At 42.8% G+C, this 14687-nt stretch overlaps 1 long non-coding RNA gene across 1 annotated transcript in view; it reads right to left on the reverse strand.

Annotated features, from left to right (window-relative positions):
* Positions 1 to 14687, reverse strand: part of LOC114017555 (uncharacterized) — a 39062-nt gene that overhangs the window by 6999 nt on the left and 17376 nt on the right. Inside the window, exons 5-13 of the long non-coding RNA XR_008732090.1 lie at positions 13222 to 13413; positions 11357 to 11678; positions 10244 to 10355; positions 8519 to 8820; positions 7375 to 7551; positions 5335 to 5516; positions 2239 to 2368; positions 974 to 1036; positions 261 to 355 (exon numbers count right to left, since the gene is read on the reverse strand). This is a non-coding gene — a long non-coding RNA (uncharacterized LOC114017555). The remainder of the gene's footprint in view (positions 1 to 260; positions 356 to 973; positions 1037 to 2238; positions 2369 to 5334; positions 5517 to 7374; positions 7552 to 8518; positions 8821 to 10243; positions 10356 to 11356; positions 11679 to 13221; positions 13414 to 14687) is intronic.

The raw sequence follows: 14687 nt of genomic DNA on the forward strand, positions 1-14687 counted from the left end.
CCTTGTCCCCAGTACCTCCCTAGACTGAAGAGAGAAAGGGGGAATAACAGCAAGACACAGGTTAAGGTCCACAGTGAAGGTAGTTAGCAAAGCACTGGTGGGAATTCCTGGGAGACCTGGATGCTTTTTACATCTGCTGAATAGCTTTGTGCCTCGATTTCTCCTTTGGTATATGGAGGTTATGATACTTCCATTGTAAGGAGCTTTGAAATGTCAGTGATTAAAAGCCCTACAAAATGCAAGTTAGTACTCGTGCTCACCCATCAGGTCTGGTGCAGTTCTGTGCAGGCAGCGAGGGGGCTTTGTAACACAGAGCTCGGACCAGCTGCAAAAGCAACACCTCCAGGTATTCTGCCTGAAAAAAAGAAACAATTTCTGATCACTAGATCAAGATCAAACCACAGAAAATGTTTAAATACATGAACACCTAGAACATTCAGTCAGCGTGGGAGACACTGTTAGTTCATAAATTCAAATTCATGCTGTATTCTTCTCAAAGGAGTAACAAAATAAGAGGGGGATCTGATGAACAGACAAACAAAGGTCGAATGTAATTTGTGAATTCAATAAAAGACACACATCTGAACTAATATCTGACAAAATTCATAAGGTGAGAAGAAAAGCATGATGAACAAAGAGTTATTGCACCTTTTTACATACAATATCCCCAGAGGGTGGTGGAGCCCTCAGTTTAGGAGACAAAGGAACTATGCTGTTTTCTAAAAGGCAGCATTAACAAAGGATAAATTAACGTGTATGCAAATATATAGACAAATGTATATATATACCTTCTAGGTATATATAGAAGAGAAAACAGGTATGTGATAAAGCTGTGACAATACCGCCAGTTTTGGATGGAAGCACTGCGAGTTATGCAGGCTGTTCCAAGTGAATTCCAACACCACTTGCATTCCACCACATCGTCTCTCTATTCAGAATACTTCAGAAGGAAATCAGGGCCCAATGGCACTACCTTTCATATCTTTCCACCAACACAGCCAAGTTCCCTTCGCAAGACAAGTCAAAATGCACAGACCTAAAAAAAAATAAAAAATAAAAATCATGCATATGAGGAACCACTAAAATGGACCTAAAATTGCTTCATTTTATGTTTGCAACTTGAGACTTTAACAACCTCGGACTTTTAGAAGCTGAGGCCAGTTCTCTACATCTCACTGGAAGGCTTGGCTTTGTTCTCAGTGGCATTCAATTCCTGGTCTGATCCTCTGCTGAAATAAAATGGGTTCTCTCTCCTGGCAGCAGATCTATGATTGGCATGAGCTCTTCCCATTGTTAGAGATAACAAGGCTGATGACTCTACTTCTAACTTCATCTTTAAATCTCCATTCTCTACCAGCTACCCTGCCTGGTTCAGCCCTCAAGCTACCAGCTCTCTCCATGTGGAACTACAAAATTCTGCCACTGGCAGCCACGTACAGGCTGAAAGTCCTGGTTGATCAGCCGTGACTACATCAGGGTCTGACCAACGTCTCGTGATGTCTCCCCCACCTCAAGAGGCAGCAGCAGTGGGTAGGAGAAAGCCATGGACCACATATAGCAGCAAAAGCAACTCAGGGATTGCTGTTCCAGGCTGTGGGAAGTCTCACCTGTCTTGGATGCACATGCTTGTGCCTTGCTGTATCTCTCTATCTTGCCACAAAAGCTTCCGATCTCTGACGCCTCTCCCTCTCAGAGCTTCCCCGGCATCTTCAGAATTATTTAAGATCCCCACAGCAGTGGATGTGGTATAATGGGACTTGTAAATTATTTTAGAAAGACTACAAGAGCCTTCAAATTAACAGGTCATCCAATTATCTTTCAAGGATGCTCTCAAAGCTGCCCAGAGGCTTTTCTCTGTACCTTCCTCTCAGCACACTTAAGGAAAAATTTCCTGGAAATTCTAGTAGTGGCTCCTATTGTCCAGTGTCTCCCTCCCTTGGCAACGGGATGTACATCAGTATAGGTAAATCAGCTTCTGTGCATGTTGTAGTCCTTTAAAATTGCACACAAGCATCTAAAGAACTAGATTTTTCCATGTGCATTTTCCCCCAAACGCAATATGCTCCATTGCCATATGAATGACTCTAGCAGCCCTACGAGATCAGGACCGATTTTCAGACAAATTTCTCAAAATGACAAACAATTGCCTCTTAATGTCCTACCAGCACCTGCCTCCCTGCGAGCTCTGCGGAGGCACAGCCTCTCTCTCTGCCACCCCTCCCGACTGTCAGCTCTTACATGATATTCAGAGAGCTTTTGTTCATCCTTTGGAGCTAGTTGTCTGGCATCCTGCAACCACCAATTTCTTTTAGGATCTGTCTTTTTCTCTGATGAAGAGGAAACATTTTGATACGTGCATCCAGGTTCGCTGTTTGGACAGTTTAATGAAAACATCAATAAGGCACAGCCCGGAGGAGAGGGAGGTGCACAGTCTTAGGCTCTGTTATTAGCATTTTGAACACCACCACAAGCTTTTGTACTTGTGCAATTAATACAGCAATAAATACCACAATGAGATGTAGAAACCTCATTGAGGTTGGGAAGTGTAAACAAAACACTGCCTTCCACTTAAAATAATTGTCAGAAGCATTTAAGGACCTTCACGGAGAGGAGTATCTGAAGCTCCTGCTGCAGACACAAAAGATCATCCCCAATCATGATCGAGAAGCCTTCGACTATCTTAAAAAGAAGTCACCCAAGGGAGTCAGAACAAACAGTAGCCCAATCATCCTTCCAGGTCCGTATGCTACCAGCCCACCTAGATGTAAATACTAGGTTTAGAGAAGAGCAAGCATGGAGTTTACTCCTATTGCTTTAGCCAGCATGCACGATATAGAGCATCAGTAGGCGTTATTCTGGCTGCTTAAAGGCAGGCAATACTTAACCTGCTGGTACACAATTAACTCATCAAGAATTCCTGAGCACACCTGAATGATGAGTTGAGTTTATACAAGAAAAATATTTCTCCTTGTATTTTTGACTTCGCATTACAAACCCTAGCACTGGATTTATTGTACTGTAAGGCCACAGCTGGAGATAAGAGTTGACAGAAACATGGGAATGCCCTGTATGACCAGAGACAGGGCCTGGCTCTGCAGGATCTCCCTGCCATGGGGATGGATTCCTTGCACCCATTTCAAACCTTTGCCCTCAGACACAATTCTTCACCCACCCATTTAAAGCACCTCACAAAGTTGAGTTTCCCCAAGGAAAGCACAGACAGCACGAGTCTGCTCCCCCAATTTGCTTGTACAAGCTAGTTACTAGCAACTTTGCTAATAACGCATTGCTCATGCAAATTAATTCAGCTTAGAGAAACAAGTCTTGATGATTATAAAATGCTGCAATCACAGTATTGCTTCCGGCCAGCTGAGAGTAAATTCATCAAGCATTTGATATTTAAAGCTGCTGTAGTGATAAATGCCTGCCTTCATTTATGACTGTACACCAAGACAGAGAGAAAATGGAATACAGAAAAATTACTGCATGACAGGAATCCCAACAGAAACCACCCGAGACAAAGGGACAAAGGCAGCGATAGGAAATCTCCCTCACAATCAGCTGAAGGCAGCTGATATGCAGCAAGTCATCCTCCTTTAACAAGGATCTATTAGAACAAAAGCAACAACAAATACCGGTTTTACTCAGAGTGGTGTTCTTGTTGGCTGTATCTGATAAAAGCCTTGTTATGCCAAGGTCAAGGACAGCTGTGCAGCAGTAGGTGTCTCTTCTGCCCGGCAGTACACTTGCAGCCAACTGTTGTGATTATGGATGCCTCCTCTACGTGTGCAGAGCACATAAAGGGGAGGACAAACTCCTCTGAGGTTTTGTTAACAACCCTGCTGCTGCTTACCTTTGCTCTGTATATGACATTACAGTACAAACAAAAGGAAAATAAATTCAACAACAAATGGCCATGATTACACTGCACTAATCGCTTTCATGCTTTTACGTGAAGTCAACGTTTTGGGCAATGCTGTCCAATACAGAGGAAATAATTAATTCCATTAGTATTCAGAGTAATGGCATTAGTCACAATGAACTCTTCTACTAATGAATATAGGGAGAGTAGCACAAGTCAGGGAGAGTCAGTTATAACTTTTCATTCAACTGGAGCTCTGCCCAGCCACCTCACAGCAAACAGCTCATGGGTCCTGAGAGCATGGCAAGTTCCTGGCTCACCCGGGAGCATTTGATGTGGGGTGGGGGCTGTGGATTTCAAGCACCCTAAGAAGATGGTCAGAGCAAGGATATTGGGCAGACTGGAGCAGCTTTTTTCCCCCCAGTTGCTCTGAGGACTCTGTCCTCAGAGCAGTCACGGGGTGTCTTACCAGCGCTGACAGCAGCAGCACGACCTGTGGCCGCTTTGCTCCATGAGAGTCCTTCTAACAGACAAGACAGTAAACATGTCCTTCTGCAACGTGTGGACATACAGCACCCCGTAACAGATCCCCTGTGTAATGCTTTATAAATACCATCTGCACTACCTTTGGACGGAAAGGAAAATGCTAGTCTAGGCTTGGCTGGCATGTCAGAAAGACCTGATCCCAGATGGAGGAAAAAAGATGATCTAGGGACAAGAAGAAGCAGAAAATCCTTGGACATAAACCTCTTGGCAGCCCATGTTTGGCAGACCTCTATTGTCATTTATCTTAGGAGAGCATCTTAGAAAAAGCAGCTGAATTCCCATCTAGCTCTCTATAAAGAAATTATAAAGTAGCTATCTATTTTTTTATTAAAATTAAATAATTGAATCTGTCCAGATTCATGTACTTTTCCCCCATGAGATATCCAGAAGAATTAAGTTTCAATTGACTTTCCAGACCTTGGTTATCATAGGAAGCTTTTCAAAAATTGGGACATTTGGCAATTTGAAATTCAAATAGGTTTCAGTCAATATGTTTACTATTGTTAGACAGACATCTTTGTCCCCTGGGTGTTTAATGCCTCAATAAGTAATTGGTCCTTTCATCTTTTATATGCACCGAGTGAAGAGTTTACGGCTCATACAGTGAATTGTCAATACAAAGGATCTTTGCACCAGTCTTAAACAGCCCAGCTTCCAGCTCCATTAAAACCATTAAAAATCCCCCCTCCCTCCACACACCCACAACCAGCCTCTGAAGATTCTTTTCCCCTCTGATTTTTAACAGCATCCTTAAAAGGTACCTCTGCTTTGCTCACCAAGCCTAGATACAGACAAAGACAGGGAGGTGAACACAAGGAATAAGAACGTGCCCCCCACAAACTGTCAATCCCAAAACTCCAGGGATTGACAAGAAAACTTATTATGTCTTTATCCATTAGGTTTGAAATTCAAAGCATTCAACGCACCTATATCCAGAGATTCAGATCTTCGGAGACAGGAGTGCAACAACATCGGTTCTGCATGAGTATTTTTCAAATGAAGATACCTTCTGAAGCCACAGATATACGGGCAGTGCTGTCTGTTAAGCTGAACTGAAATCACATTTTCTGTTTTACATGAAACTGCCACTTTTCCATCTTCTTCTGCTCTAGGATTTTAAAATAAATATATTTGCCACAAGTTAAAATACTTCAGACTTATTTTCAGACAACTGAAACATTGGGTTTCAATCAAGAAAAAAACTGTCATTGAAATTGGACAACTCTTGTACACTGTGCACTTTAGTTACACATATTGTGTAAGTGCAAGTATTAAAGACAATGTTTTTTTTTTCCAAAGAAAAAATATCGTAGTGTTACTCTCCAAGAACCTCAGAATTGAAAGTTATCACCCTGCTTCTTCAAAACAGGCATTTTTGTAATGTGCTTTGCTTTCAATGAGCCAGAATTTTGCCAGAGGAACTGTTTCTCTTGGCCAGTTTTTGATCAGCTCTAGTGATGCACTAGGGCAGGCAGGACACCAAAAGAAGCTGGTTTGGTTTATTGAGCTATGACTTGGTATCATCACGCTGGCAGCACACATCTGAAGCTGTTAGGGCTTGCACCAAGTTTCTGTCAGTTTATGCAAGTTGCAGGACAGATGCTACCTGCAGTGCCAGCAGAGATGCACTCATTCCTTTGCAAGAAAAACTGAGCTCACAAAAATCCCTGTTCCAAACAAGACTCTAGGAAGCACAGCTAAGCTTCTATATTTTCCTGTTTAATATGGCACCGTATGCCAGTTTAGGATGTGGAGGAAGCCCAAGAGCAAAACTTGTATCTGGGTTTTGGGCCATGAAGTGTTACGGTTAGGCAGAGTTTGATTTAACGTTTGGTAATGATGGGAACAATTTCTCTTTTCTTGTTTGGTTTTGTTTTTCTTTCAGCCATCACAAAATATTTTTTTTTCAGGCTAAGTTTCTGATTCAGTTAGTTCTAGAAAGGTTTGGAAAGTCCAGTTTCTTGAGGCCTCCAACCTGAAGGGCTGCAATGCGATTCTGATCTGCCGATGCGGCTTCTGAACCACAGAGATTTTTCCTGGACTGAGTGCGCAAGGAAATGTCAAGCCTGTTCACAACGGATCTACGCCATTACTCTTACCCTAGCACCATGAGAGATGAAGCGAGGGCACAGGGAATCTGCAGCACTGAATGAGCACCTTTTTCCTCAGTGTTATTTATCACTCACCCTGCGGTGTGCAGGGTGGAGTGGACTGCAATACTGGCCAGTCACTAACTGCTCTTTATACAATTAACATAAGTATTCATTAGACTTGCATCGCAACATTTTATATTTACTAGGTGCACTGTGTGACACAGAGCATTTTGTCAGTATCTGGGGGTGACTCCAGAGGCTGGACATTTATGCCGAGGCGTACAGGCAGAGAAGAAAGCAGTGTGTAATCAAGGACAAATGCAGGTGAACTGAATTTATCCACCTGCAATATGGGCAACATAGAGCTTTTCCTTTCTATATGTGTCAGCGTTGACATTACGCAGTCTTCTTATTTCTCGCTATGCTATAGGAGCAAAGAAAGTCTTCACAGACTCAGATCAGAATCCTTCACACTGCTGCTGATTGTTCATTTTTATTGCATATGTCTTTATTGAAATTAATTAAACTTGGCTCACAAACTTTGCATATGCAATAATGTGTAGCAGTTAATAGCCCATTTCTCATTACTTTTCACTCAAAGGATGCCTTAATGCTCTAGAAAACATATTGCATATGTTTAGGGTTTTTTACCCAACAGTAAAACAGCCATCTCTCATGATGCCTTGTAGCAAACCCTCAGCAGTGCAAAGAAATCCCCACTCCCCTCAGACTAGACTGCACAGATACCAAACGTGAATGAGATGGCCCTCAACTGGGGATTAGCAGAGAGGCTATCCTGATTTATATCGGTCCGGCAAACCGCTTGCAAAAACGGATTTGTGTTCTGTGAGTGGAGAAACAACTCAGCCTTACTCTTCCTTATCCGAATGGCAGCACACCCTCTTGGCAATGAACGATCAGATGCGTCTATAAGTAGCAACTGCCTTATCCCCTAGTCTGTAAAGTCAGTCAAAATCCCAGCCCAAGCTGATCAGGATGAAAAAGCCCTCTCTCCAGCCAGTCATGTTTTCAGCCCACATTCACGCAGCCCTGAGAAGAACAATTAGAACACAAGAAAACTCCCAAAGAAACAGTCTTTTTATCAGCTAAAATATTAAGATGTTTAGAAACTTTGCTAAATATTTTGTTTTTCCATGGGAAAATCCATATTTACACTGTGGCACGTGGCTTCCCCTGGGATCTTTCTGCCAACCTTCACATTTCTGGGAGTGGGGGGCTTAGACCCCAGATACACACTGTTAAGTTTTGACCCGGGTAATGACAGGATGGGCATAGCCACCTCCATCCTCCCCAGGCTGAGCAAGCATCTGCCACAGTGGTTTTTTTTCACCACAACATATACCACAAAGGTTCAGAGGGAAACAGTGCCTTTTCTCTCCTGTAACACTGGGGGTAAAGGAGAATTTGCTGGGGGATACTTGACATCAGCTCTTACAATTTCGTTGTTCAGCAGGGGAGGCACGATGCTGGAAGTCAGTGGTATGCCGTAGTTTGGGAAAGTTCTGCCCCTGGCTGGGAGGGCTGAGCCCCTCCCTTTATACTGTTGTGCCTGTGTTCAATGGCCAGCCTGCTCCCAGTGCCGGCTCTGCTTTCTGGGCAGGCACTTGTTGGCATGGTACCCACATGCTCGCAGCCAACACTCACAGCAGCCGATGCGCAACAAGGTTTTCACACAACAGAGGCTTCTAACAGCAAATTAACACCGACCTGCACAAAGGGCATCATGTGCAAATACAAGCTACAAACAACAGGCAAAGGAAGAATCTTACACCTCCCTGTGGCAGGTGCTGAGGATGAATCCCATATGTAAAGAAAGAAGAAAAACTACCACGATATTGCTCTGAGAGCCAAGACCATGTAGCACAGAGCCAGCCCAAGGTTTTGGCAGCCTTTGAGGATCCTGGACAGTTCATTACTGTCAGGACTGAACTAGGTGATTCACACAAAGGGCAGCAGCGAACTCAAGCCCTCACCGAGCACACACTAGAGGCGTTACCTTACCCACGTGTCGTCTCTACGATCTCATACATCGCAAAGGTCAATCATTTCTGCTCTGCAGGGTGGAGATACAGCTACTTGTCTCGCAAGATTAAACAGAACAAGAAAGGGTAAACTCAGCTGAAGGTGAGCTGCTGCCTCAAGGCCTGCAAGGAAAACATGTGGAGAAGACGCTGGGGTTAACCCCAGCCGTCACAAAGAGCTCATTCTCCTCAGACTTTTGAGACTGTCCTGGTAACATCTGCTGTTACTGCAATTCAGCACCAACTTTCCGTGGCTCAGCATGAGAAAAATCTTCTCCTAGGATAAGAAGAGGAAAAAGTAATTAATAGATAAGGGTCTTCCCAGTGGAGGCTGATTTGCTTTCTGATCCACAAAGCATCGCAGATTAAAAACTGAAACTAAACAATTCATAGACAACTGAAACTGCTGGAGAAGTGGGAGCTTTTTTCCTTCACAAATAAGGGAGAGCGTTACCCTGATGGGCAATCAGGACTGCAAAATTCCCCAGTCCAGCATGCCTGCTTATCACTCCCTTTGCTTCATTAAAAGGAGGGCAAAATGAAATTTCCTGCACTGATTAGAAATGTGGCAAAGGCAATGGCTGTCATTTGCATTCAATCAGATGTTTGTTCCCCCTGATAGAATAGCATCAAGATTATTTGAAAAGCAGAAAACAAGTGCTATGCCATTTCACTAATTAAACCCACCCTTCTGCTCTAAAATTGATGAATAATGACTGAACTTGACTCATAATCCCTTTGTCTTCTATTATTTACTCTTTTTTAACAGTGATTTATGGCAAGGTAGAGCTTTCATTATTCTTGTTAATTACCTCTGTTCTCTACTGCAGCTTGTAAAATGTAATTGCCTGAAAGATAAATCTAGTCTTGCCACCTATGTTCACACATCATTAATATTATTCTGGCCATTCTTATAAAATCTTTATAAAACATAATTATACACGTGCCGTTAAGTGCTATGATGTGTTGAGGATGCACTAAGCTTTTTCTGAGGACTCAGCTAGTCTGTGTATTAAACCTTCCTGTTTGCGTTAAGGTGTTTGTGTTCCCCTAAGGAAAGAAACCAAACATTAATTGGTCAGTGAAATTGTAGATCCCAGTAAGATGCCTGTGAGTGTGCAAGTCCTGCTAAGTGGCTGCTAACGCCTCTGCGATAGGGGAGCCCAGGCACTTTAATGAACTCTCCTGCACTCCCCGCCCCTGGAAACAATAATTTCGCTGAACCGAACTATGATCACTAGGCAAGAGGGTAGCAAACAAATGCAGCAGCTACTCGCTCGAGTGATTATCAAGTTTCTTTCTGCATGTAGATAATCCCCAAACAAATTATTTTCATCCTCTCTGCCCCTGATACTTCAAATCAGAAGAACGGCGTATCACAGAGAACCGACATCTTCCAGCAGCTGCTTTTTTCCCATTGTAATTTTTTAGTATTACTTATGATTATATGTAAGGAAAAATCTATTAGGAGAGGAAATGCATTATCCACGGCTTATTGTTGACATGATATTAGCTTGGCATTTGTCAGGTTTCTGGTAATGAACAAGTTTATACGCAGCACTTCATCTCTCCAACAAAACACTTGGCTATATGAGCAGCAGTAATACCCTAGCTGAGCCTAGTGAGAGAGAAACATGTTTATTATTTCTAAAAAAAAACAATCATCTCATTCCCCCCTGATTCATCTGCTACATTATTACCTAAGTGTGCATTTGGAGGTACTAGATCAGCTAATGTAAGCTCTTCAGCCAACAAGTATTATCAAGTGTATTTCCATTAGTTTCCGTTCCCCGCAATCGTAGGAAGGACGGCCTGTAAAATAGTGCAATTGCATTTACAATTGTTAATTACTGTAAATTCAGTGTTTGAGATAAGAGCACTTGCTCTCTCCAGGTCTTCTACCTGAGGTATCGCAGCTATTATGGCTTTTAGTCGGGTTTGCAGTGGCAAGGTCCTGTCCCTGGGGTTTCTCCTGCCTTACACCAGCGTGTGAGATCCAAGTCAGACCTTCCTGGCACTGCAGCCCCGTCAGGGCCAGGACTTCAGCGACTCTGGCACAGATCAGAAAAGCATGGGCCAGAAGCGGAGTGAGCTGCATGCAGTCTGGTAGATTAAATCAAGACACTTTCTCCATCTTTCCCTCTTCTTTAGATGACTTTGAGGACAAGTATTTCCTGCCTGACCCCACCTGTGGTTTATTGAGTAATGACATTCTCGTTAATGCATTTTGCCTGAGGAAAGCACCATAACTTGGTTATTTTGGGGGAGAGCATGGAAATGGGATGAGAAAGCTGAGTCTTTAAATATCTTTTTTTTATTTAAACCCAGAGATTGGGGTAGGCAGCATGAAAAAAGCAGGTCATAGGCCAAATTCACTGTCATGTAGAGTTCCCAGACTTAGACATATTAATACTTCTTTTTTTTTTTTTTTTTCCTAGGGAATGGTTTATTTCCTAAAATGACACCCATCCGATATAAGCCAGAGAGCTAAACCAAGTTCTGGGACCTAGCTCACTTTCTTCTGAATGCAGATCTGCTACAGAAGTGTATATGCCTTGTAGAGATTTCTTTCTCAAGAAAAGCAGATAAATCCCACTCCAGTCCTAATTTAAACTGCTAGAAGTGACTTCCCAGCCTGAACTAGTCATTCAATAGGGTCAGCCATGAGGCAGTCCATCCCATTTTAAGCTAGTTGTATAGGAAAAGTTGTCTGACTTGCTTCTTGGCACCCCGTTTTTCTCCACTGAATTTAGACTTGCTCTAGCCCACCCTTCCGCATGACCAGGGAAGCTGCTGTGTGTGTGGGTGCCTACCTCCTGCATGCCGCTGCGGGACACGCACCAGCAGTACGCGTGCAAATGCTGGCTGTGGTCCCATTCCACTTCTGGACAGGCGTTCACATCCGAGATGTCTGCCAGCGTGCTTACAGGAAGGTACAAGACTGGCCCGGTGGCTGCAGCCTGCGCCTGGGGAGCGCTGCTCTGCGCATGCTGTCCCGGTGCCTCCTGACCCCAACCTCCTCGCCGATGCCAGTTTGGAATCTAGGTGGTCCAACGTGAACGGTCAGTGGGGAAGGCTGTATCACCGGGGTCCCTGTACAGACACTGAATATATTTTCAGGCCAAGCAGGTCCCTCTGAAAGTGATTTAATTAAAACTTCCGAATTAATAAGCCTATCCTTCATTAGTAGCCAGAGTAATAAAAGCAGCATGGAACTTCTCTTTAATGAAACAAAGCGTATCTAAAAAGCAAAGAGGAACGTGAAAAAACAGTTGTACTCTGCTTTTACTGCTATTGATGCATCATTATGACTATCGGGCAACTGCTGCCTTGTGTTCTAGTGAGGGAAGAAAGACTCAACAAAGGGTGTGTGTGTCAGAAATAATGCAATCAACTTTGAAAGTTAAGAGTACAAGTTTAACAGGAATAACTTGAGACCTGGTATTGCTCAGGTATTCTTATAGACCAGTACACCTCACGTATTCAGAGCTGATTGCTGTGAGACAGCTAACCGTTTCTCAGGAGAGCAGTGGAACAGATTGCCTAAAACCTCTTCTGTGTTTACCTTTGTGACTACAAAGAAAAACCCTAAACACAGAGATCCCTGAGCATGGCAGGTACTGAGACCCAGATCGCATCAGGCTTATCTTTAACTCTGGACGCATCACACACCACTAAGCACATTTTCCTAAAGTTTTCTGATGTTTTGTAGTTTTTCCCAAGTTTTACAATCTACTGTTACAAACCTAACACAATTGTATCTCCTGCACAGCTGGGGGTTCCCAAAGCTAGTTTTCTAAAGAAAATGTATTTTCCATCCACTGTGTCTATAATCCTCCCTACTGAGAAGGGTTTATGCTGAGCTACACTCAGGACATAATAAATGTGAAAGAAAAGGAGGTAAAGTGAGGATTTAAAGACCTGTATCAAATTTTATCACTGGAAGGTTTGGCGATTTTCTTCTGTTTAGCTCATTTTGGAGTTCATTTTTCACAGAAATCCCTGCATCCACCCAAGGGAAATATATATATTTTTTTAAAGCACCTAAATGGGTGAACTGGGCAGACTCTTAATTGTGTCTGAAAGGCTACAGTTGACACACACTGGAGACTTAATTATGTAGTGTGCAGCTCCATCTGTCAGCTGCAATATCTTTTGTTACCAAGAATTAGACTTCCATAGAAGATGATGTGACAGATTCAATTTGCTTTCACAAGGATAACTGTTATGTGGGCATTTGAATGATGCTGGAAATTAGAACAACATTTACATTCCTTGCGTAGACATCGAAATGCTATTTACAGCAAGGTTTGTCCAAACTATAAAACTAATATTGAATGGGTGGCAGCCGATACAAAGCTGAAATCCACGAAACAGTTAATTAAAATATCATTAAATGGAGGACAGTCTTACACAACACTGTCTGAGCAAAGATGCATCCATACACATGTAGAAAAATTCAGAAGAGTGTGTTTGTGTGGAAAGTTAATGGAGACAGCAGTTGTACTAACATTCAAGGGCTTTTATGGCAATCCTGATAGCAAAATAAAATTCCAGTCTGGGGGGGAGAGGGGATAACGTTTTCCCCTAAACCAGAGATTTTCAGTATTTTTTGACTTGTTTACTATAAAGTTTTTTCAAGGCTGATGTAGATTGCTGTAAAACTACTTAAGCTTACCTTTCTTCTATCCTTTGCCGAGAGTTCACAGATCACATCTCTGGATTCATTGCGAGGCAACAGTTACGCTGTGTAGCCGGGTAAATCCAGCTCCTGGATGCTTTAGCCTTGCTGCTACCCAGCCACTCATTTCGCTGAGATAATCCGATCCCTTACAATGGTGAGTCCATGGCCTCCAAGCGACACTGGCACCTGTGTATCACAGGTGAGCATGAAAGGACGAAGAAATGTTATTTTCAGAAATTACATGTGAACGTCCTTCAAGTTTTTGTAATCATGTTTTCTTAATATACATCTCTGTCCTGTTTCAGTTTGTGAAGCCCACACAGACTACATGAGAAGCAAAGCAACTGATGACAACATGCTGACATAATTATAAAGAGGAAAAAACAGAAGAGGGAAAAATATACTATGACAGATTTTGCTATTTGCTCTAAAATGAAGAGACTTGTTAATTAGAAAATGCTTTTCACAACTGATTTAATTTGAAATGGGGGGGGGGAGACAAGACGAGACTCCTTTCATTTGCTTACAGGCTGCAACATATTTCAACCCATGAACAACCACATTATCCTTAGGAAGCTATACATTCATTATATAGCGGTGCATCTGGAATTCTAACCTGCCATTATGTCACCATGCAATATACAGTTTTGAAAAACTCCCTATATTTATCAGCTTCTGAATTCAATGGTTGCCCAATTATCTCTAAAACTGTAATAATCTTAGTTTAGCTGAAAAGCTTTTATTGAAAATCTACTAGTAATCTTCCGTAAATGTTCATCATAAACAACACTGCTAAATCATAAAAAAATAACTGCTTGTGATTAATCTGGAGAGAGGCTTACATTAACATTCCATTTTAAATGGTCTCTCATCCCAGCATCTGATAAGTACTGATAAATTGAATTAGCTTACTTAGCGTAAGGCTTGCTGGGAGCTGGCTTGTAAATCTCCCCTGAATTTCTATTTTAGCATCCTGGCAAAAGCGTGAAAAATCCAACCCCAGACCAGATTTTCTGAAAATATCACCAGTTTGTGAGGAACCAACAAGATCCTGTGTCCACATCTTCTGAAGGCACCTCTAACCCTCATTTCACATTCGGCACCATGCAGGTTTTGCTTCCCAAAGGGCAAAGCAACCTGAGGCCAAGCCAACCATAACTGCATGCCATTGCAAGCCTACAGGCTCTGCTCAAACAGAGCCCCTTCCTGCCTGCTTGCAGCATTTACCCAGCTCTGCACGCTCCGGGCATTTAGATTTGCAATGTGTTCTACAGCTGCAAAACAAACAGGAGACATGACCAGGGAACCACCATCAGCAAAGCCCACAGCAGCCACCGGCAGGGGCACGCAGGAATGCGCCCTGGTGGGGAGCAGAAAGGCACAGCTATGTGGGGCTGCTCAGGAATGTGAGTGCTTACAGGGGCTGTGTTCCCCATCCACATTTTGGTGGGTAAGAGCCA

Source organism: Falco cherrug, chromosome 1 (assembly GCF_023634085.1).
Source record: "Falco cherrug isolate bFalChe1 chromosome 1, bFalChe1.pri, whole genome shotgun sequence".
NCBI classification, from domain to species: domain Eukaryota; kingdom Metazoa; phylum Chordata; class Aves; order Falconiformes; family Falconidae; genus Falco; species Falco cherrug.